At 36.4% G+C, this 24971-nt stretch overlaps 1 protein-coding gene across 9 annotated transcripts in view; it reads left to right on the top strand.

Annotated features, from left to right (window-relative positions):
* The first annotated feature begins 15683 nt into the window (after positions 1 to 15683).
* Positions 15684 to 24971, top strand: part of SNTG1 (syntrophin gamma 1) — an 878369-nt gene continuing 869081 nt past the window's right edge. For 6 of the 9 annotated variants that reach the window (XM_045398223.3, XM_065519199.2, XM_005563291.5 and 3 more), the window contains exon 1: positions 15684 to 16524. The gene's annotated coding sequence lies outside the window, so the exon portion shown is untranslated. The remainder of the gene's footprint in view (positions 16525 to 24971) is intronic. The other 3 variants (XM_065519200.2, XM_073999983.1, XM_045398226.3) reach the window with 2 other exon arrangements.

Consider the following 24971-nt stretch of genomic DNA (forward strand, 5'->3'; position numbering starts at 1 on the left):
AGCTAAAAAAGTTGAAATTATAGCCAAGGTTGTTGGTGTGGTATAATAAGAAAAAGGAAGCAAGAATGTTTTTATAAATATACTGATATGAGTATACATTTTAGAAAGAAAAGGTAAATTGGGCTGGGACTTACAAAATGAAACATTGTAAATGATTCAAAATAGTTTTTCTTTCTCTCCCAAGTTTATTCAGAGATACAATGGTGCCTTATAGTGTTAAGGGAGATCGAAAATATAGAAACTTATGAAAACTGTGCAGTATTTTACAGAAGGAGATCAACTTAGGGAAAAATGAATTTTTTAAAGAAATTCAATATCTTTATTTTATTGCAGTAAAATATATATAATATAGAATTTACCATTTTACCCATCTTTAAATGTACAGGAAAGTGACCTTAACTATAGTCACCTTGTGCAATTATCACCATGCCTACCCGAAAGGTTTTCATCATCTCAAACTGAAATTCTGCCTCATTAAGCAATAAGTCTCATTCTCCCCTCCTCCAATCCCTGGCAGCCACCATTATATTTTCTATCACTGTGAAATTGACTATTCCAGGTATCCCATATAGTAAATAAAATTGTATTATATCATTTTACAAATACATCTTCCTGGATAAGATGGCTTTAGAATTGATAACAGGATTCCCTATTTGCCTTAGGACCATATTGAACCGACAGACAATGGACCTTTGACATGAAAAGGGAAAGAATTGATGTAAGCTATCTAAATTTTATGGCAGTAGAAAATAAAATAAAATAAAATAGCCAAATAATTACAGCAAAATTGTTGCTGTGCTGTTGTAGAGAAGGCAAGATTCCTCAGTGTCCTGTAGAGTATTTTCAAAGTCTGAAGTTTCACAGAAGCCAGATATATTCTTCTCCTCAGAATTCTTCATTTGATTTTCATAGCATCTCGGTTTAGCCATTGCTAGGATCCCTTAATGGAAATTTTCTATCTTCTTTCTATACTTTCCAATATCTCTTAAAAGAGAGATTAAATGGAAATCAAGGAGAAGGACTGAGAGAGCCACAGGCAGCTGCAGAGGGGCTATTTCTTTCTTTTTTTTATTTTTTTTTTATTATTATGCTTTAAGTTTTAGGGTACATGTGCACAACGTGCAGGTTTGTTACATAAGTATACTTGTGCCATGTTGGTGTGCTGCACCCATCAACTTGTCAGCACCCATCAACCCGTCATTTACATCAGGTATAACTCCCAATGCCATCCCTCCCCCCTGCCCCCTCCGCATGATAGGCCCCGGGGTGTGATGTTCCCCTTCCAGAGTCCAAGTGATCTCATTGTTCAATTCCCACCTGTGAGTGAGAACATGCAGTGTTTGGTTTTCTGTTCTTGCGATAGTTTGCTGAGAATGATGGTTTCCAGCTGCATCCATGTCCCTACAAAGGACACAAACTCATCCTTTTTTATGGCTGCATAGTATTCCATGGTGTATATGTGCCACATTTTCTTAATCCAGTCTGTCACTGATGGATATTTGGGTTGATTCCAAGTCTTTGCTATTTCTTATCACACAGGCAAGAGCTCTCTCTTGAGGCCTTTCAGGGGATCTCTCAGAGACAGGGAGAGTAACCTATTTGTATGAAATACTAAATAAGATGTAAATCCAAGAGAATCTTATGAAAGTGCTGCCTTGCAAAAGGATGGAAACAAATGAAACCTTCAAAGAAGCTATGAAATATGAATCCAATAAGAAAAATATTGAATGAGATTCCCTTTCCTCTTCATTATTTTCTTGTACTTGAGCAATAATGAAGAATTAGCAAGGTAAGGTATTTGCATTAGTTACTGGATACTTAGGTTGAGGAGCTGGAATGTTTTCCTAAGGACACATTTATAATTTATGTTAGATTACATTGCTGGATCCAGTTACAGTGAGGCTCAATTTACTATCATGCTTATCCACACACAATCATACATTTTCTATTTATCATTTTCACAAGTAGAATGTACAGTCTGGCTTACATAATTCCTTATTTTGAGAGAGAACATTCAGGCTTATAATGTAAAATTTATTCATTTTTTTCAAAAGTTTATTTAAATAACTAGGAGACAAGGTCAGGAGGTGATTAAATACATTATCAAAATTGTTTTGTTATGAAATATATAAACATTCTTGTAAAAGGAAGAATGCTAAGATGCCTATGTATATATTTTTATTCCCCTTTCAGTAAAGACAGAATAAATTTGTCTTAGACATAAATGCCAATATTATAATCAAAAATCTATTAATCAAGTCAGTTCATGGAGGTTGTGTTGTTTCAGTCCCCCTTAGTGTCCTCATATTTAAAGACTATACTGCCACATTTAAGAATCATTTAGTACTGATTATTTAGCCAAATTTTCAAGGTTTTGCAAGTAAGAACACATTGGCAAAGATCAAAGCCTTGAAAACTAAGTTAGCATCAATTGCTATCACCAGTTGACTTGCCTTTGGATTTGTCTTCATGATTTGAGTAGCATACATAAAATTTAAAAACATTCTAATTTATTTCTAGCATTCGTTGTGAAGCATGTTAGATATGTTTTCATTTCTCTCCCTCACTGAGGTTAAAATAAACTGGCAGCTGAAGATCTGACTTCACAGACCTGCCTGTTTTAGCACTATCACTTGGGTAAATTCACATTCTCTCCAGTCACGCTATAGGGTTTTTCTGTTCTCGAGGGTCAAGGACTGTAAAGGGGCTGAGATTTTGCCCTACTTGCAAGCTGACAAGTTAGCTTGCCACAGTTAAAACAGGACTCCAGGGTCAGAGATAAAAGACTTTATTACTTGTGACGCAGCAAGCAGAATGAGCTTCATGTTCACATCTATTTCACTTGTCCGCTAAGTCCCCTGGGGATGATGCAGAGGTGAACCTAGATGGATGCCGTATTTACAGTGAATTTGTGTCCCAGTTGAACAACACTGCGCTTAGGACCCTCAGTTTTATAAGGGGGCTGCAAGTAGACCTGTTCAATCTTTATCCCAAAGAGAAGGATAACCTTTATTATCCTCGTCAGAAAAAGGCTTCCCTTTGCCCTGGAGGAAGACACTACACTACCTCTATCTTCAAAGGCTGGTTGCTACACAAACATCCTTGAAAAGACAGTGTAGAGGAAAAGCTGTCACAAGACATGTAGAAACTCTGTAAAGAATCCCGCACTCCAACATCTGTCTCCTCCCATTATTCACTAGAATGAAATACACCTTCCTTTTGACATTATCTTAAAACAATGATGGGGGAGGATGAGGAAGAGTTGAAGTAAGACTTCTCAAACTGTAAGTCGTGGTCTATCTTATAATTTTCAAACACAAAAATTCATACTTGTAAATATTTCTATGTCACTTCTAATCCAAAAGGTTTAGCATTCTAAAGTTGTTGAATTTAATATGAGGTCCTGAAGCAAATTAAGTGTTTATGTCCTGTCTTTTCTATTTTACACCATTACTTATTCAATGCATAAAAATTAAAAAATAAAGAATATGCATATATTTGTCTCAAAAATTGAGAGAGTACCAACCATATCTTAAATGTAAAATAACAAACATAGCTGTGGATATAGAATGTGTTGTTCTGTACTCTCTGTGGATGAATTTTAAAGTTTTCTGCTGAATTCTTTGATTGCATTTTTTGAAATGTTAAAGAGATTAAAAATATCTATGAAAAATACTCTCTAAATAGAATTTATGCAGACAAAGCAGTAAGTATTTAATACCGTAAAAATTTTCTTTAACCTATGTGAAGTACTAAAGAATTTCACATAAAAAATTTGTATATCAAACTCAAAATTCTCAATTCTTACACAGCATTCTTTTAAAATGCTTCTGACATTAATAATTGTTTGTTCACTGTTAACATTACATTAGCTGAACCATATCATGATCATTAGAAATAAACTTTTTAATGTCCAAAAATAGACTATTTATAATACTGTGAAGTTGTCCCAAATGTTCTCTATAAATTTGACACCTGTATAATTAGAGACAGTAAACCTTCAAAGTTTCAGCATCTGTGTTGCAATCAAGACTTCAACAGCCTGAGCTGGAAGGGAATAGCCCTATGCTATGTTATATTGGCAGCATTCCTCCTGCACCCTTTGGTGTCCTGGTGTGGGGTAGTTTGTAATCTGCTATCCCCAAGTCCTTCCTGCAGTTGCAATGGAGACTACTCATGATGATCTTCTTTGCCAACCCGTAAGACTTAGAGGTTTTCACAAAAATGAGAGCTTTAGGGACCTGCAATGAATTGTGATCTAAAAATATGCCATTATTACCCTAACTTCAGAGAACATCAGAAGACATCAAACAGTTTTGCTGCACGTGTATACATCTCTAATGGTTATGAAATGTTTGTGTCACATCTATATTTTGTGTATACAGGGTAAGCTAGAAAGGAGGAAAAAGAGTAATAAGAGAAAGAGTAAGTGAGGAAACAGAGAAGCGAAAAGCATCAAGAGAGCATGAGAAAAAAGAGGAGAAAAAAGCAGAAGCAGAAATTAAAGAGGAAAGTAAAAATAAGAATAAGGTTAAAGAGTAAAGCTTTGGATACTACAAATGGTAAACAAACATGGGCCGGGTTTTAAACCAACATTCTGAGCACAACTTTAAACATTCAGGGCTATGGAAATATTAAAACTTACTTAAAGACAGACATAATTGTTTTGTATGAAAATATTTCTCTATGACACCATATATATTATGTATGTATATATATAGTTTATATAAAGAAACTGTAATATTTAAATTATATGCACAGAATAAAATAAATTTTATTCCAAGGTTAAAACATATGTCTTGTCTTTATTTGTGAGGTTCTGCAATGTATGCAAGAAACTACTTGTGAAGGGAACCATTCAATTTCCTTCTAGGATGAGGGTCTTATTTGCATGTCAGAGTGTGTGTGCTGTTTTCATACTTCTTAACTCAGAAACAAGGAAGGGAGAATTCCATGATTAGCTAGGAGCAGCATGTGATCTCTCGGGCTAAAGGTCAGCCACATTTGCAATGTAGTTGAGGGAGAAGAAAATTACTGGGCATGAGAATTTTCCACAGATGTGTGCATGCATTCCAGAGACCTTCACTGAGTCACTGTTAGAAACCAATTCATGTGTTCACTACTTGAAGTACAAAGATCATAAGATTCTAGCCCCTTTCATTGCTTATTTCCTAGAGAGACAGGTGGATAAACAATACCTTTTTCCCAATGGACCTGCTAGAGGATAGGAATCTGGAGCTATGCCAGACTTTTTCATTAAATGTTTGGAATATTCAGCCAGCTCATAGTAGGAACAGGACAAAAGAGTGGTAATGTCTGTACTACAGGTTCAAGCTCTAGGATCCAAAGGTCAATCTACTTTTCTAGGATTTGATTTATAAAAGTCAGTACATTTCCCCATTTTGCCTTAAAAACTCTAAAATGATAGCAAAAGGAATTACAACTCAGTGTGAATGTGCTATAGAATTAAGTATCAATTGATGTTTGCTTTTTTATTTCTTACTCCACCTGCTTTCACTACAGGAAAAACAAAAGGAACACACTTATCAAGTGCTACATGAGCAGAGGCTGGGTGAGGGGGCTCACTCCTGCAATCCTAGAACTTGTTTGGGAGGCCAAGGTGGGAGAAGCACTTGAATCCAGGAGTTCAAGATCAGCCTCGGCCACATAGTGAGATCTCTTCTTTACACACACACACAAATAGGGTATATAAAGAGAGACGAGGTGGTTACTAATCAACTTGGTTGTTTGGAAAATGAATCATGGAACATGTGATATTTAAATTCCACATAAGATATATTGAATTAGTTAGTTACTGCAATGAAAAAACTACTCCAAAACTTAGTGTCATGAATGTTGGTCATCTACTCTCAGACAGGCTTGCACATGTATCCCTGTAAGCTGGAGGGATTGCTGGGGAATGGCTGGGCTAGGATAGAGTCAACTGAGAAGACTCAGCTGTTCTCTGTATCATTTCTCATCCTCTAGCAGTCATGACCTTTTCATCGTGGTGGGGAAAAAGGCCCACATGATAGCTAAAGTGCTCAAGAGCTCTCGACGCCCAGACTTGGGACTAACACAACATCACTCCTGCCACATCCTATTATTAAATGCAACTCTCAAGGCTGCTCTGACTCAAGGGGTGAAATAATAGATTCCAACTGTTTATGAAAACTGCATAGACTCATTGCACATTGTGGCTTGAGAGGTGTAATTAATTAAACGTGTTATTTCAATCAATCCATAAGTAGGTAAATATTTAAATAGGTAGATAGGTGCACAGACAGACAGACTGATAGATATGTGTCTGAACAACAGACTGTTATGTAATCTATTGCATGGATAGATTGTAACATAATATATATTTGCGTTTCTTCCAAAAGTTGGGTTTTTTCCCCCTAAGGAATATTACCAGGCTATAAATCAGTATAAAAAAAGCAGTTATCATGTTATGTAAAATCTATAGTTATTGGAGTGTATCACAACTTTTTATTTTTATACATTGCCTTTGGTATTGTGTTTGGTTGTGACATTTTCAATAAATAAACAAATGTAAGTACAAAAAAGAAAAGAGATGAAAAGTTTCGTTTACTTGTCTTTTTTTCATAACTTGTCCCTTATCAAAATCTGAATGACCTTATTTTTTGGATGATCTTTTTTAAAGTATTTATGCTATCTGCAATCTACCCAGGAGGACCCCAGAGAGAACTTCAAAGATGTTAAATGGTTCTCACTCCCCAAAAAGTTGACTGAGAATATTTTCACCACACTTGAGTAGCATTTGTATTTGGTTTGACAAAAGTGCAAGTATTATGGTATTTACAAAAGTGCAAGAATTTGCTTGTGGGAAGCTGGGGAGTATACTTCTAAAAAGCAGATAGTCACCCTCCTGAGAGGCTGAAAATTTAATATTAAAAGAGATTTGCAATGCTGACACACATATTAAGATACTGTGGATAGAGGAAATGAATAGTGGTTGTAAATATAAGCCCATAGGGAGAGTCATAAGTAAAAGTTGCACACATGGATTTGAAATCAGGCTACCTCTCACTTGGGAAACTCTATATAATGGGTCACATAGAGAATAACAGTATAATAGCATTCATCTATCACAATAGGTGGTTCATGGTTAATGATTCTTCCTAGCAGAGTAGGATAGCAAAATTCCTCTTTGACTACAGGCCATCTTATTCTCTCTCTCTCTCTCTCTCTCTCTCTCTCTCTCTCTGTCTCTCCTATACCTCTCCCCATACACAAAGGCCATATATTTAGAACCATAAAAGTAAGCAGGTACTTTAGACTGATATTTGCATCGATTTGACTCTTCTTCCACCAAAAATAATTCAAATGATGGAAAAAGTATATCCATGAAGCTATTCATATAACATAAAAAAATAAAAATACACCAAATGTCATAAAATAAAGATATGACAGATTATGTTACCTCCACATGATGGAGTTATATGCAGCCTTTAAAAGTGATTATAAAGACTATATAACACATAGAAAATCTTACAGATTTTGTTAAATTGCAAAGGCTTCGTAAAAATTGTAAGTATACTGTGTTAATCAGTGGAGAGATGACACATTGCAAAAAGTTAGGAGAAAATACAATAAAATTATAATGTAATTGGTAAGAATGTGTCAGATTGTTTTCTTCATTCCATTCCATTTTTCTTCATAGTTATCTTATTGGCTTTTATAATAAAATGTGTTTATAAATAAAAATAATCACATGCTATCCTTTCTGCAAAAGAAAGTGAAGATGATGAAAAGCAAAGATAGTAAAAATAATGAAGTGAAGATAATGAAAGCATAAGAAATGCAGATCAGAGTGCATGGGGGAATGTTCACAATGAAACCTAGTTCTATGCCTTTACTTTTGTTTTTGCCAGACTATGAATAGTTTTAGCAATTTGACACATTTATAGCTATCCCATTGATTATACTAAAAAGTTAGAATTGTGAAGGCATACAAGGTGCACCTCTGTAAAAATAAATTCTTCATTGCAACATTGAAAACATGGAAATATATAAGTATATTTTTAAAAAGTCACGGGAAATAACTTCAATATTAAGGCTCTCAGGCCTATAAATAACAAATACTTCTGAAATCTGAAAAGCAAAGACACTATTTGGTTTAGTTTTGGTTGCACAGCAATTATCGTACAGCTTTATTCTTTGGTTGTTCAATTCTGAACCATTTACTAAGCACCTACAATCTTCTGAATCTTCTGGTGTATTGTTCTAGTACAGGAGACACTCAAGGAACACAAGGTCTTTGGTTTCATGCAGCTTATATTATAGAGGGAGATGATTTTATTGAATGCTTTTTCTGTGTCTATTGAGAATATCATATGATTTTTTTTTTTTTTTTTTTTTTTTTTTTTTTTTTTTTTTGAGACGGAGTCTCGCTCTGTCGCCCAGGCTGGAGTGCAGTGGCCAGATCTCAGCTCACTGCAAGCTCCGCCTCCCGGGTTCCCGCCATTCTCCTGCCTCAGCCTCCCGAGTAGTGGGACCACAGGCGCCGCCACCTCGCCCGGCTAATTTTTTTTGTGTGTTTTTAGTAGAGACGGGGTTTCGCCGTGTTAGCCAGGATGGTCTCGATCTCCTGACCTTGTGATCCGCCCGTCTCGGCCTCCCAAAGTGCTGGGATTACAGGCTTGAGCCACCGCGCCCGGCCGAGAATATCATATGATTTTTGTTTTTAATTTTGTTTATGTAGTGACTCACATGTATTGATTTGCATATGTTGATCCAACCTTGCACCTCAGGAATGAAACCCACTAAATTGTGATGAATTATCTTTTTGATGTGCTGCTGGATTCAATTTGCTAGTGTTTTTGTTGAAGAATTTTTGGCTGTGTTCATCAGGGATATTGGCCTGCAGTTTCTTTTTATTGTTGTGTCCTTGCCAGCTTTTGGTATCAGGATGATATACTGGTTTTATAGACTGAGTTAGGATTGAATCGCTCCTCCTCAGTTTTTTTTTTGAATAGTTTCAGTAAGATTTGTACCAGTTCTTCTTTGTACATCTGGTAGAATTTGACTGTGAATTCACCTGGTCCTGCAATTTTTCTGATTTGTAGATTTTTTTATTACTGATTTCCAAGCTGTTCCACAAACTACAATATTTTCTAAGATTTGTACACTGTGTAGAGTGGACTAGAGGGGAATTGTATCCTAGTTTTTTTAAATAGGGATTGAGTGAGCCAGTTTAGGATTCACAGTAATGATGCTAAGTTACTACATTTTCTTGTGCATGTAATGCTTCATATATTGTTTTGATTATTTAAGTTCCATTTTCCTGTGTTTACATTTTTTAAATCGTGGCAATTTAAATTAAGAATTTAAAAAATACATTTTATTTTGTAACTTATTATTGGTCTTTTCAGGTTTTCAATCTCTTTCTGGTTCAGTTTTGGGAGGTTGTTTTTCCAGGCATTTATCCATTTCCTCTAGGTTTTCTAGTTTGTGCACACAGAAGTGTTCATAGTAGTCTCTGAGGATCTTTTATATTTCTGTGGTATCAGTTGTAGTGTCACCTTTGTCATTTTTTATTGTGTTTAGTTTTTTAATTTTCTTTCTTTTTGCCTTAGCTAATCTAGCTAAGAGTCTATCATTTTTGTTTATACTTTCAAATAAACAATTTTTAGTTTTGTTGAATCTTTGAATGGTTTTGGAGTCTCAGTTTTATTTAGTTCTGTTCTGATCTTTGTTATTTCTTTTTTTTTCTATTAGTTTTATTCTTGTTTTTCTAGTTCCTTTAGATGTGATATTGGGTTGTTGAGAAAGAACAAAAAAATCATACACCAATAATGTCTGCTTGTGATGATACTTTCTGTAAAGACATTAAAACAAATTGGTGGACAGAAGGAGACTGCAGACCCGTTAAATTAACTAGTCAGAAGAGACCTCTTTGAGAATGAGATGTTTGATCTGAGATCACAAGGGAAAACAGAGGGTAGCCATGTAAAGATCTAGGAGTAGTATTTCAGCTTATGGGAATGGGAATGGTACAGGAAGAGTCCAGTGTGAAAACCCAGAATGCCAGTGATCAAGAAGGAAAGAGTAATAAAATAAGAATCAGACAGGCAAAGCTAGACATGGCCCCAAGTGCATTAGAAAACCTTGGAGGGTTAGGCAATAGCATGGTATGGCATGGTTCGTTGTCATAAATTCGTTCCTACTGCTGTGCAGAGAAAGGATTCCACAGGGAAAACATGCCACAATGAAATAAACTAGTAGACTGTATTAGTACCAATAAGAAACTGTAGCAGCCCGAACTAGAATGAAAATGTTATATTGGAAGAAGTGCATGGATTTGGAACCTATGTTAGTAACAGGAGCAACCCTCTTTGTTGACTCTTTGGAGATGGTGGATCAGAGAATATAAGCAGTGAGGTGACTAGTTGGTTGTGATCTTTAAGCAGATGTGCAATGATGCAATATTTGATAAAGACATGGTCAAGGAAAGTTTTTCTGTGATGGTGATCCAGAATGTTGGTTTGGGTATGTTAAGTTTGAGATATCTAGTAAGCATTCAGGTAGAGATGTCAAATATATAACTTGTGTCTCTTTCTCTCCATATGAGTATCTTTCGCTCAATGGATAGGTAAGGACTTCCCTACAGATTTGGACGTCAATGTCATATAAATGATATTTAAAACAATGGGAATGAATGAAATTATATAAGCAGATAATGCAGATAAGTTCTGTAGAAATAATTTCTGTGGAATTCCAATAATGAGAAGTAGGAGCAAATAAGCTGTCATCAAGAAAGGCTGAAGAAGAATGGCCATTTATGTGAATGAGTCACAATGGCCAAGAGAAGAGTGTTTCAAAAAATAGAAAGTCATTGAATGAGTCATATGCAGCCTGCAAGTCAGTTAAAATGAGTTAAATATAGTGAGGGCCGAATTATGACTGACGATGGTTTTGGAGATAGAGAACTCATTGGTATCTTAATAGAGAAGCTAATTAGATGTCTCTAAAGAGAAAATGGTATACTAGAAGGTGAAAAAAAATTAGCTCTCTAAAGACCACTTTAGATATTTTTTCCAAGAATTTACTTCTCCTAATAATTGAACACCAGCTGGAAATATCAATGTAATATTTATTTATTTATAGAAGTACATACATTTATTGGCACACATGCATAAGCACACATACTTGTGCACACACACATACACAGACACACACACACATATTTTAAGAAGGAAGCTACTGAAATATATATGTATACTTATTAGAAAGGAGAATAGCTACCAGGCAATTAAAAACTATTTTATACCCTAAGCCAAATTGGCAGCATATCCTATAAGGATGTTTTTTTCCAGTGGTTAGCAACTTACTACTATGAATGATTTGTGTTGAGCTGTGAAGGGATTTCCATAGTACGGAAATCTTGTGTGTGGAATTTCCACATATTTTTATACAAATTTTATCTACACCACACTTCAAGTACAACCATATCTCCTGCTTGATGTTAATGAACAAGAAAATTTCTCTGCAGCACTGTTCCTCTCAGAGAGGCATGGAGAGATCTTCTAGAGAGTGTGCCGCCTGTCACATATGGACAAAACCTTGATCCAGGTGCTATATATTAGCTCTGCTAAATAAGTTGCATTATTTTCATTTTAAGGTGAATAAATAGACTCAAAAAGATTAAGTAACTTATCCAAGTGGCAGAAAGTAACACTCTTTGTCAAGTAAGTCGGTATTCAACTTCAGAATTTTTGTGAATAGAAAAAATAGAAATATAAAAGAAAGTGCTTAGGGAACTACTCTCTGAAATGAAATGTCTCTCCTAGGCAGTTGCAGTTAACAGTATCCAATTTTCTAAGCTTCTCTGGCAGCCACCTGTTACCTCCCGCAAAAGAAAAATTAAACTAATCTGAGGGACAGATTTTTGTATCTCGGTCATTTGAGTCCAAATTTCCATCTACTTTTGCCTGCAACTGAAGTTAACTAAGCTCAACTGATACAAGTGCAAATACCCATGAAGTCTTTAAGATTTATCTGACCACGATTCAGCAAAATAGAACTCCTTAGCTGAGTAAAGGTATGACTGAGCGAGGGATCTTACATTCAAAGGTTGTAAAAGAATATACAACTCAGTAACATTTCATCTGAAAACCAATAGAGAGATATTTTAAAATAGAATCATTGTTCCAATTCAGAAATAATTGGTAATAGATATGTAATATTTAGTTGTACTTGGACCCAATTTTAAAAAGCAACTCAAAATTATACTGAAGATGTTAAAACTGTGAATTGAAAAGGGTTTGGATATGGGTATTGGCCTATTATAGCTCTACATCTACTGGGAAACATGAAGTAAACACAGAAATAATTAGAAATATATATTAACTAAAAATAGAAACTTTAACTGGAATCACCAGTTTTTCAGTTGAGGTCTAAAAATTGTGAGCAAATGATACTCCACAGATGATAGGGGCTACTACCTATTTTTGTAGAAATATACAAGATATACAAAGTTTTTAAATATGCTGATTTTTGCATATGACAGTTTATGAGGCTGGCAAAAATTATTATTGTTATCACCATTTTATATATGGTAATGAGATGAGAAAATAGGAGACTTCCGGAATTGACACAGCCAATATTTTACATAGTGTATAATGACTATTCATTTAGATCATATTGTATGGCGGTTTCGCCTTACATTTTAAACTTCCTGACCCAAAGGACTTCCAATTGTTTCCAAAATGTTCCACAAACTATTATGTTTTCTAAGATTTGTGTACTATGTAGAGTGGACTAGAGGGGAATTGCATCCTAGTTTTATAGAGAGGGATTGAATGAGCCAGTTTAGGATTCACAGTAATGATGCTAGGTTACTACATTTTCTTGTGCATATAATGCTTCATGTATTGTTTTGATTATTTATATTCACATTTTACTATATTTACATTTTTAAAATCATGGCAACTTAAATTAAGAAATTTTTTAAAATCATTTAAAATAGACTTTAAAAAATCTGCTCCCAGGGTGAAATTTCTTAACATAATTCTTTAATTCACCTCAGCTTATTTGTCCCTTGGTTTTGTTATCTTGTACTTCATTTATATTCATTTGTCGCATCAGATGTTAGGCCGTATTTAATTTTCATCATATTGATTTCCATAACTGGTTACACAACTTGATGAGAAAAAATATAAAGTGGATTTTGCTTCTTGAAGAAAAGACATCAAACTATCATAATCATACTGGGACTGTCAGTTCAAATTAATCAACTGTTTCTGTTTTCTTTTACTGGCAGGACAGGGAGAGGGAGAGAAAGATTGAGAGAGACTGCATAAAACTCAATCGGTGATCAGGAAGAAGGGAATCTGCTCTTCTAGGTCTGAATAATCAAGTGCATGTGTTTTTAATTAGCAACATCTTTGTACTCTATGCCTCATTTAAATGCTCTTATTTGGTGTGTTGATTTTCTGTGATTATTCATGTTTCTATATATCCCGATAAAATAATTAACAATCAATTAAATCCACTTAAGTAAGCACAGAATTGAACACAGCAGAGAAAACCCTCTTTGCTGACAAGGAGGGAAGGGCCCTGATGAGCATAACCTTCACACGGGGGTTTGTTTTCCTTATCTAACAAAAAGGGGGCACTTTCTGAAACTTATTTCTACATAGGACAGGTATTGTTTCTGCAGAAAAAAATAAGCACGTGTTTGATCACATTTGTCTAAGGAAAAAGGAAACTTCATTTACCATAACCTTAAGCAATTTGTTTTCACATGGACTGAAAAGTGAAAGAGCCCTTAAAAATTAACCTCAAGCAGCAGATACTCTTTTTTTTAGGTTTGTGTGTCTCCGTGAGATCTGACGGCTTCCCCAAACACGGTTTTAGAGAGCCTCTGTTAAAAAAGACTGTTAGAGAAAGTTGACCAAGGGCTTCGTTCCACGGCGACCGTTTCCTGCGTGTGCAGCTCCACACAGCGACCGCGGCCTGCAATGCGCGGAGCACAGCGCGGCCTCTTTCAGCCGGAGCCGCGGTGGCGGCTGGTGGCCACCCCAGGGAAATAAAGCCATTGCTGCAGCAGTAAAATGGCTCAAAGTCCAGCCAAAGCCTGGCCTTTTCCTATGAGTGAATACGCGGCCTATTTGGTTCTCCGTCCCGACTGATTCCCGGCTCAATAACGTTTCTCCTCCAGGGAGCCCACTGGAACTCCATTAGCTGTGCCGCCTCCTCGCGCGCCCCCAGCGCGCGCCTCAGACCGGTGCTTGGAGAGCGCAATGTCCCCGAGAGGAAAGATCCCCTACCTGGAATGGATGGTTCCAGACCAGCGGGAACGCGCTCTAATCCTTAATGGAAGCAAGCGTGGGAGGAAAGCACAACGTCTAGGACTTCCCTCTAGTGTAAGAACAGGAGGAAGAAGAACCTGAGAAGTCGCCGGGGAAGGGAGGCCAGGAGCAGGCGTCCGGCCCCTTCCCACAGTCCGGGAGAAATTAGTGTTGCACCCCGCCCCTCCCCAACCCCCTTCCCCACCACACACACCAGCGCCCCTCGCCAGCCTTTCTCGAATTTCCTCTCACGTCTATCAACAACCTCCTGGTAAAGAAATCTGCACTGCACAAGTCAAGAGCCTGCAAGGGCGGGAGATGTTACAGTCCAGCTCTTTCCATCTTCCCCCTTTACTCTACATAGTTTCAAAGGTCCGCATGGCCCTGGTTTTGACCAGTTTTCCAACAGTTTCAACGTTATGTATTTCAACTTCCCGTCTCAGTTCACTCGCGTCTGCACCCGTTGCCGAGTGTGGGTGGCGGAGCCCTGGGTGACAGCACTCAGGATCACGAACCCATACACTTCTTTATGCTCGTTGTCAGCCAGTTGCCAAGAGCAGTGGAACAGACACAAGTGGGGGCTGTTTGGAGCGGGAGTGAAGAGCCTTCAAGGCCCAGGAGAGCGCGGATTCCGGAGTAGGGAGGCGAGGGGGCAGCGTGGGAGACCAGAAGGGAAAATGGGCTGAAAAGCCAAGCAAACAAAAAACAAAAAAACAAAAACAAAAACAAACAAACAAAAAAGGTAAATTGGGCTTTGCTCCGGCTTTACAAAGGCAGAGATGGTCAAGCCCTCTGACTGACTTTGTGCCTTCTTTATCCAGTCCTTTGTGAAATAAGCCGCTTTCTGCCCCGCTGCAGGAGCTTAGGCTGTGGGAGACTCGCTTGCACTGCCCTGGGCCTCCAAGCTCCCTGCTCGCTGAGCCCAGCGCTGACACTCACAGGAGCTGCGTTCGCTGGATCCTCTGAGAGGCTCTGCAACGATCCCGATCCAATTCAGCAGCGTTGTAAAAGGTAGCCGAGTGGAGATGCCTTTTCTTGTCTTTTTCATTCTTTCATTCTCTGTCTTTTAAAATTTTAGCAATATCCTGTCTTTTCCCCGTGGAGGGTCTAAGAATCTTCACTGGGTTTAATTTAGGAATTTCAAATTGGATATCTCAAAATTTGAATGTGGTCACCTTAATTGGTAATCAAGATTGCGAAGTCTTCCAAAATAGCCTTTTTCATCTTATGTAATTAGAGGTCCATGAGCTTTCCAAAGAAGCTCTGGATTTTCCACGGTACAAATCTGTATTTCTCTCTCTCTCCCTCTCTCTCTCTCTGCCTCTCTCGTGCGTGTGTGTGCGCGCGCCTGTGCGTGCGTTTTCTTTCATTTCTGGCATTAGGAAACTCGTTCAGGGCCACTGAAAAGTCAGGGGAGGCTCAGATGTTATTTCCCACGGATTCCTGTTTTTCCGGAAACGTTGTCACCAAATAAGAATGAGACTGTTATTTTGTAGAAACAATTAGCCCCTACCAAAAAAAAAAAAAAAAAAAAAAAAAAAAAAAAAAAAAAAAAAAAAAAATCACCGGAGGGGAGAAGGCTAGGCTGGAAGAGAAGGAAGCTGCTGCTTGGATTCGCTGGTGGAGGAAAGTGCGACCGGGAGCTGGGCTTGGGGGCTCTCGTCCCCTTAGTTCAGCACCAGAGGGGATGGACAGCGTCTCCGGACCGGGCTGCAGCCACAGGAACGCAACTACGCTGCCGAGGCCGCTCTCCTTGCCACCACTGTCGTCGCCAGGGGCAGCTGGGCTCCTTGCTCCTCGCAGCTAAAAGGAGGTGTCTCCTATTACTCCCTCGCCTCCCGGTCCCCTTCCTTAATGGATGAAAAGTACCCCTCCCTCTACACCTGCTGTACCTAAGGACAGGACTCTGAGGAGTACTCTTGCTCCACCGATTAAACTCTCGGCAGCAACTTCAAGAATCATTTTTCTATAGGGGCCTGGGAGGAATTCTGGCAGAAGAGTAAAGTCGAAGTTCTTAGAAGCTCTGAGAAATCATGGGCCATGCAGTAGGGGTCGAAATGTTAAAAGGCCCACACTTCTTGAAATAAACAGAATGGTCCTGAGTGGATTGCAACTGTTTTGGAAATAGCTTTGTGAAAAGAGGTTGGAGATCTACTCAAAATTCTACGTTAGAGAAACTGAAAAGACATCTAATTTCATTGCTTGGCAGGTAAGTGATAGCACTATTATTTTTGTTTTTTTAAAATTCTAATGACTTGTCTTATGGTTTAACAGAAAGAACATAAGCAATGTAATTTTTCCTGGGGTAAAGGGGGGGACAAGAAATTTTGTTTTAAAATAATTGTTTCTGGATCATTGTGTGACAAGAAGAATCAAAATAACATACATGTTGCCTTACATAAATACAGCAAACTTTTAGCTGGCCATTTTTTATTGCTTGTTTAATATCTTTTTGGATCTGTGCATATCTTGTTTATTTTTTTCCAAAGCTAATACAATCTGACGTTTCCCAAGATAATTTTGTTGTCTTATGTATGCCCAAAGTGATCCTGTCTGTGTTACATAGTATGCAAGGCTCAAAAAGTTGAAATAGAGACGGTTTAACCATGCCCTCTAACACATTTTGTATTGTTACAATATACCAAACTAGGCATGGGAACAAACACATGTATACATACACACCAGATTTCTCACTCCATGCCAACCCCCAAGTATGCCTACACCTGTAGAATCTTATGTAAGGAGACACTCACATTTTTACTTAGCACCCTCTTTCTGGCCTTTTAAAGCTCAAGACTGCTTTCTCAAACTTGATCTGCCAGAAGGCAGAAAATGAGAAGCTTTAGTATGCCTCTTTAGGAGAGCTGGATTTCAAAATCATTCTAACTTACTAGTTCTGTAAAATACATTTGTCACTGAAATTCAGAAAGTGATAGGGGCCAATAGGTTTCCGAAAAGCCGTAAACTTTAAAATGCTCATTAAATCTGTTTTCTGTTGATTCTTATTTCTAGTCTTCCCCTGGAGCTTTAAAATTACAATCTTTCACAGTGACCTTGATAAGCATTCTGCTTTAATAAAAAGGGTTCACTGGGCAAAAGCAGTTACACTAATTTATAACCCGTGCCTGACATTTCACTAAGAACTTGATCAATTCCAATGAGTACATTCAGTTCAGTGAAGAGTTTCCACTTGCAAGGATGGAATTTTATAGTCATGTAAATACATGTGATGACATATGCATAATCAACTTTGTGAAAAGAGTTTACCCCTTTGAAAAATTACAGGAGATCTTTAGGTTTTACTTTTAATCTCATTGGTTGTGTGTAACTGATAATAAAATGGCTCTACTTCACATCTGTACATACCTTCCTTCTCAATTTTAACACAAAAATCATTGGAGGCCGTTACAGTGGCATTCATTGGTGGGGTGATATCCTCTTGTTTTATGTTGGCTGAGTGTAGCAATTACTCTCTGAGGAAAAATCATTCTTAACTGTCACCACTTACCATGAACCTGCTTGCTTAGCAGAAAAGGAGCAGAGGCATCTATGTCACTGAGCTCCTTGGGGGCTCTGTTGCCCTATATAGGTCAAGAATGATTATTTGAGGAGCAGAAACATGTATCATTGATTTGGATTTCTTCCCAGAAAACCTACAATGTGCTCTTAACACAATCCTTTTTTTCTCCAATAGGAGAGGTATAGAAGTGAAATTATCACATGGAAGAATTAATCATATTTTAAGAGAGTTACAGCATGTTGTTAGACAATTATTTTGGTTGTCAATTAATTAACACCGAGGGACTCCCCTAGTCAATAGGGTATAAAATGTAAGCAGAGAATGTGTTTCCAGAAGCACTCCTCCTCTGGGTATATGGCCGCAGTTCCCTCCTCAGGGGCAGAGGGGGCAGACTTTCTCTATGTGTAACTGAAATCTCTGAAAGTGAAAGTTACCTTTGCCTAATCCCTTAGGAGATTTAGTTACAGAAATACTAACTCTAATTCACTCCAAACTCATGAAAGTGCTTGGAAGCCCTTGTCAATCCTTATCTGTAGGGAAATGTCCTTACACTGAGATAGAGTTTGGGAAAGCAACTTAATGCCTACCTAATGCTAATCTCTAATTGCAAAGCAGATAGTCGAACAAACCAACAAAAAGGAGGTAGTGGAAACCAACCTTCATTATTGCACAGAATCACTTGTCTTTAAAGATCAATCAGCATTTTATTAAGGGATATCTGTACTCCACTAAGGGCATCTATTTGATTTGATAGTTATTTTGTTTTGCTGAAGAAAAACGATGCATGAGGTCTTGGGAGTACCAAACACAGTATCTCTTCTTCATTAAAAAAAAAAAAAAAAAAAAAAAAAGCTTTATTGGATAAGACTAAGTGTTGTTGGCTGTTGCTTACATTTGAGACTCAAAAGGGAAAAGTGAGATAGGATTACATAATCTAGAAAATGTAAAGTGTATATAGGACCAGAGGATAATTAAAATGAGCCCTGGAGTCCATTCAATTGCCTTCTTCCAAAATATTATAAAAACCTTTCTTGATTAATTTTTGCATGGACTATATAGTAATATTTATATATTACCTGTATATTCTAATGTAATTATCAATACCATGAAATCATATTGGATTCTAATGTTATCTAATGTGGGCATTAGATAACTAATGATAATTAGATATCTAATTAGAATTACTCATTAGATATCTAATGCTCATTAGATAACTAATGAGAATTAGATAACTCCAAGCCTTTGGAGTTATTTACTTGGGTTTCAACCAAGTTCAAACATTTATCAAAAAACATAAAAATAAGAAATGACTATTGCTAATATTTAGTAATTGGCTGTTTTTGACCACTTAAAGATTTATAAATTCCAGGCGGCTAACCTGCTTACTCACCTAGTTCCGTCAAGCAAGACCAAAGTCACTAGGAAAGAAAAAAGCATGTTGTAAGCTAGAAATTATTTCCGTAGTCATCTCACCTTCCCAGAAATCTGTACAGTGTGTTACAGAATAGAACTCAAACGGAGAGAGACATCTTATTTGGTGTTTTCTTCCTATTTAGCTTATCAGAGTGAGCACATAGCATGTGTTGGAAGAGACAACATCCTGCAGCAAGAAACATGTTACACATCATGTTGTAGGGAAACAAGTACTACCCGACAGTCAAAAGATCAGAATTTTTTAACTGCTGGCTGTAAGATCTTCTACAAGTCACTCAATTCACTGCAGCTTAATTTTTCTTCCTTAAATTTGGGGATGCTTTACCTTTCAATGAAGGCACAGTAGTTTACATACAGCTGATATGTGAACACTCATGAGATGAGTGAATGATGCCTACTTTGTGGGATACTGGAAAGTCCAAATTCAGTGATTTTGAGAGTGTTTTGGAAACAAGTGTTGTATCTGTGGGTTACTATCAATAATTTCCAATAGCATTCATTCATTCATCAAAAAATCCCACCAATTACTATATACCAGGCACATCCTTTATATTTAACAACTCTCACCTCGGGGAATATAATACTTTACTGATAATTCAGCAGTCATTTCCTTTATATCTCTTAATGGTATAAATATAAGCGATATTCAATGAAGGTGGACTTAGTTTAAAAAATATTTATTACTCAGAATTGACACCACGTTCTTTATCAATTGGACAAACCTAATTGACCTGAGTTTATTTCAACAACTTTCATTTTGACCCTCAAAGAATCTATCACTTTGTGCCATAATTTTCTGGTTTATAAAGGAGTGTTAATGTTTGCCATTAGTGATATTGATAAGAAAACTCATAGGATAAGTAGACTTCAAAACTACCTATCCTAAAACATCCAGAAAACATTGTGATTTGACTGCTGGCTTGTGAGCATGGAGTGAAATGTGGACAACATGAGGGCTGATCTAAGGGGCTAGCCTGGAAATGCTGTTAAGATGCTGTCTTGATTTAGTCCAAAGCCTAGATTCTATTCATAGGCCTCTTTAGGAAATCTCTTTAGAAAACCAAATAAGCAATATTTCATTGCTTATTTGCTTTTCTTAATTGGGGTTTTAAAAGTCATTATGATTTTTTCAATGTAATTTATCAACATTTGGTCTGTATAGATTTCTAGACTATCAACAAAAATATACTGATAGTATGCTTAAGAAATGTAAGTCAATATTTGGTGCTACAGTTATTTCCAGCATTGTTCTGTGGTTAAATTATATGATTGCACCAGAGATAAAAAATTATATCATCACTTACTCAGTAATATAATTCAGATTTTTTGTTTTTTGTCAAACACACACACAAAAAAACCCCAAAAACGGTCGAAAAAATAAAATGAAGAAGAATCAAGAGTAAGAGGTCATTAAAATAATGTCTTGAGGCCAGATAATTTACCTTTGAATTATCCTTAAATTGTCACTGTGAAGTTTCTTCAGCACATTGTACTCACTGAAAGAGTCAGAAAATCATTTTGGGTCTCCTGAATTTGTTCTTCAATTTGTCAGCAAAGTTAAAGTGATCATGTTATTTTTTTTCAAAAACGTATCGTTCAATCAATTCATTTGAATACTTGGTAATTATCACTTCATCATATGTAATGTACATACTCGAAAACATTTTTAAAATTAAAAATTGTGAAGTAATTATATGCTCTATGTTTAACAAATTTACTCACAATTTCAGTTTAAGATTTAGTTTTTTAAAAGAATAAGTGTTTGCCTGGTGAATTCACTAAATAACCTAACGAAAAATTGAAATCTTTTAGAAATGGTGCTAAAATTGTAATAATAATGTGTTACTTATATAAAACTATGAAAAGGCCAAGTACAGTGGCTCATGCCTGTAATCCCAACACCTTGGGAGACTGAGGCAAGAGGATCACTTGAAGGCAGGAGTTTGAGACCAAGACCCGCCTGGGCAACTCAGTGAGACCTCGTTTCTTCAATAGGAAAAAAAAGGTAAAAAATTTAAAAAGAATATCTGGGTGTGGTGAATGTGCCTGTAGTCTCAGCTACTCAGGAGGCTGAGGTGGAAGGATCACTTGAGCCCAGCAATTGAAGGCTGCAGTGAGCTATAATCACATCCCTGCACTCCAGTTTGAATGAGATTCTATCTCAAAAAAGAAAAACTATTAAGAAAATAATAAATTTTATTTGAACCTTCTCAAGGGGAGCCACAGTGAGAAATAGGTATCTGAGATTAAGAAATTTAGAGTATAGATGAGAAAAGAGTATTTTGTGGTTAAAAATGCATCCAGTACACACAAAATATGAGGTTCAACATGGTTTGTCATCGATTGGTTGTGTGGTCTTGGGTAAATCACCTTATCTTAATTTAACTGCTCATCTGTATCCTTGGTCCTATTGGTAAATCATTATTATGTCCATGAGAAACAAAGTCTATGTTTAGTTGAACTCATAAACTTTCCTTCCACATCCGTCATGCCATTCTTCTTGAAAATGTTTCCGTGCTCTCATGGTGGAACATACATGGGATTTAGAATCAGTCTTAAGTTTGAATCCTGATATAGAAATGGCATTATTGACAAAAACTTGGGCAAGGAATGTGAAGTCTCTGAGTCTGATGTCCACTGCAATGTATTGCGGGGAACAGTTAATGAGCAAATTGTATAGAATGGCTAGTGCATTGCCAGGGATTTGTTGAAGCTGGTGAGTGTCATGACTTGGCCTGTTAGACTAGTCTATGCACATGGCTCTGATCAACGACTGCTCTCTCATTTCTCCAGATAAATCCCCCATGCTGTACATTCTCTTCCAAACATACTGTCCTCACCACCACATAGTTCTTTTGTTAATGCTTTGTCCTAGACTTTCCCTTTTCTGTTTACTTATTCAAACCTATATCTCTTTACATAGATCGTAAATTCAAATTCCCGCAGGGTGTACGCAGTTCATGTAAGGAGTGAGGCTAGCCAGTGAGATCTGCATCACATTGCAGAAAGCAAGCCCGTCGAGAGTCCTCGGCTCAGCTCTGCTCAGTTAGAACAAAATGTGAGAACTGAAAACAGAGAATTTTGTGTGAAATCTACTTTTTGTTTTACCTAATTTGATTGTTAAAATTTTGCATGTAGCGAAACAGACTACATGGTAGATTCCAAACATAGCTGTCGAACTTTTTCATTTCCCATTTCAATGACATTTAATAGAAACCCCAAACTGAGATATTTAGTCAATTTTTTCCAGACCTTTTGGTTTTTGTCTAAAAATGAGACGATGAACCAGGACTTCATGAAAAGGTTCATCTTAAAATATTTCTACAATTTTAAAATAAATAAACCTAAAAACAATGAGTGGCTGAGATAAAATAGATACTTCATGTTTTTAAATGGGCAAAAGTTTTGTGGGGAAAAATTAACTCATAGAATAAATAGTAATGAAGATAGGTCAATAATATTCCATAATATATTTTATTCCAGCATCTTTTCCAGCTACTGTTTTTACCCCTCATACACACACAACAGCTACAATAACCCAGATAATAACCTTGACTAACAGTGAGACTAAGAAAAGATGATTAGTTTTTGACTAATATCTGCAAATATTCCTTCTTCCCAGAATACAGATTTTCTATTTTTGTGCCTACTCATATGTGTAAAAACAGATAATTTCTCTGTAAAGTTATGTTTTACATTTCATCAGCAAATTATAACACACTCTATAGAATGTTCTGTTGGAGTTCACAAATTGGAGGCAGATGTCTTATTGTATGTTTGATGATGTAAGTCCACACACCCAGACAAGTACACAAACACAGGGATGGATAAGATCATGCTTTGGTTTGATAGATGGCAAATTTTTTTTTAATTTATTCTTTTCTAATCCCTGTTAATAGTGACTGTGCCAAAGGGAAAAACAATTCTGCCATTATTGATGGAAAAAAAGGAGCTTATTTTGCCTAATTGGTATTTGTATATTTTAATTTCTTTTTTTGCTGGAAGTGACAAAATCCCAGTTCAAAATGGCTTAATCCAAATAAGCAACTAAACAAAAAATATATTTACAAAAGAGAATTACTGGCTCATGCAGTAGTAGATTATAGCAGGTATGGCTTGATTAAAGTGTTCAAACATTATCCACATTCTTCAGTGTTGTCTTCATTCCAAAGTACAGTTTGCCTACATGATAACGTTTGCCTCTTTCTTTGTTCTCACTGTCTTTCTCCCTCACTCCTGTCTATGTTTCTATTTCTGTCTGTATCTCTTTTCTCCCCCTCTCTTCTCTATCTCTTTCTCCGTCTTACTCACCTCCTTACCAGTTATAGATCTACAGTCCAGTTCACTTCCTCAATAGTTCCAGTAGATGTACTGGGACTGACTAAGGGAATATTACTTATTGGGCTGAATCTTGAAGTAGGGCGGGCTTTACAAAATCACACTGATTGAGGGGTATTAGTTATTGACTCATATCTGCAAATATTCCCTCTTCTCAGAATACAAATTTCTGGCGTAGTGCAGTTTTCAGCAGAAAGGAGAGACTACATTAAAGGATAGAAAAAGAACAACACTTGTCCTCTACAATACTAGTGAAGAATCTACCCAAGATTTCTAAGTCAGTGAATTTATCTACTGTTGATGGAATACTCAGCAAAAGTGGGTTCATTGGCTTGTTGTTTCCCTAAAAGCTTTTTTTTTTTTTCCCGTAAGGAAAGAACATCTTAAAATGAAATGTTTGACCTTAAATGTAATTAACACATCAAAGTTTTGTGGGTGTCCTTTTACTGTATTATTAACAAATGAATAATATGAAAAGGACACAGAAATGGATTAAAAAATCATTGGGGGTAAAAGAATTGTTATTTCTGAATAGTCATTTTTTTCTGTATTTGGTGATTTTTTTCAGTAGTTTCAAATGATATTTCCTTATTTAACACGTGGTAAGCCTGTTCCAGCTTAGCTAAACTATTTTTCTTTTGTTTCCCTGGTCTGGTTTTAATCTTGAAGAAGTTAAAGTCCCAAAAGTAGATTAATCTACTTGTGTACATTTTACGCCATTATTATAGATAACACAATCAAGAGTAATACAATAGGGCACATTTAAGTCAAAGTAAGTCAGATTGTGGTAGTTTGTCTAATTCATTAATTTCACAAATTGACTTTATTTTTCTCTTCAAACACATCTTTTTCTCGACTTAAGAATCCTTTTAAGCAATTAGAGAAAACTAAAATTTGCCTATTATCCACCTAATTCATTTATTTTTATTTTCCATGTTGTGTTTTTTTCCAAGAAATCTTCTTGAAGTTGGAGCTAGAAGTTTCAGTATAAAGTCTTCATAGGGCATAATAAATGCAGTTAAGAAAATGTAACCCTACACTTCAGTTTCCATTCATAATACTATTTTCTCACATTCTATATGTTATTTATGATTGTTAGAGTCCTGTTTTAGGGAATCTCATGTGATTCTCACAGCAGGACTGGTAAGCTGACCTTTTCATTCTGGTTTTGCAAATGGGACAATCAAGGTCCAGAAAAGTTAAATGATTCTCTATAGATTAAGTCAAAATTGAGATTCAAGATCGACATTTAATACTTTTCTATTCATAAGTGGTTTAGGAAGAAAAACTGCCTCTCTTCTTATAACACCTATTATAGGCTTTACTTGCTTCAGATTACAGTAAATAAATAAAAAACAAAGAAA

Source organism: Macaca fascicularis, chromosome 8 (genome assembly GCF_037993035.2).
Source record: "Macaca fascicularis isolate 582-1 chromosome 8, T2T-MFA8v1.1".
Classification (NCBI taxonomy): Eukaryota; Metazoa; Chordata; class Mammalia; order Primates; family Cercopithecidae; genus Macaca; species Macaca fascicularis.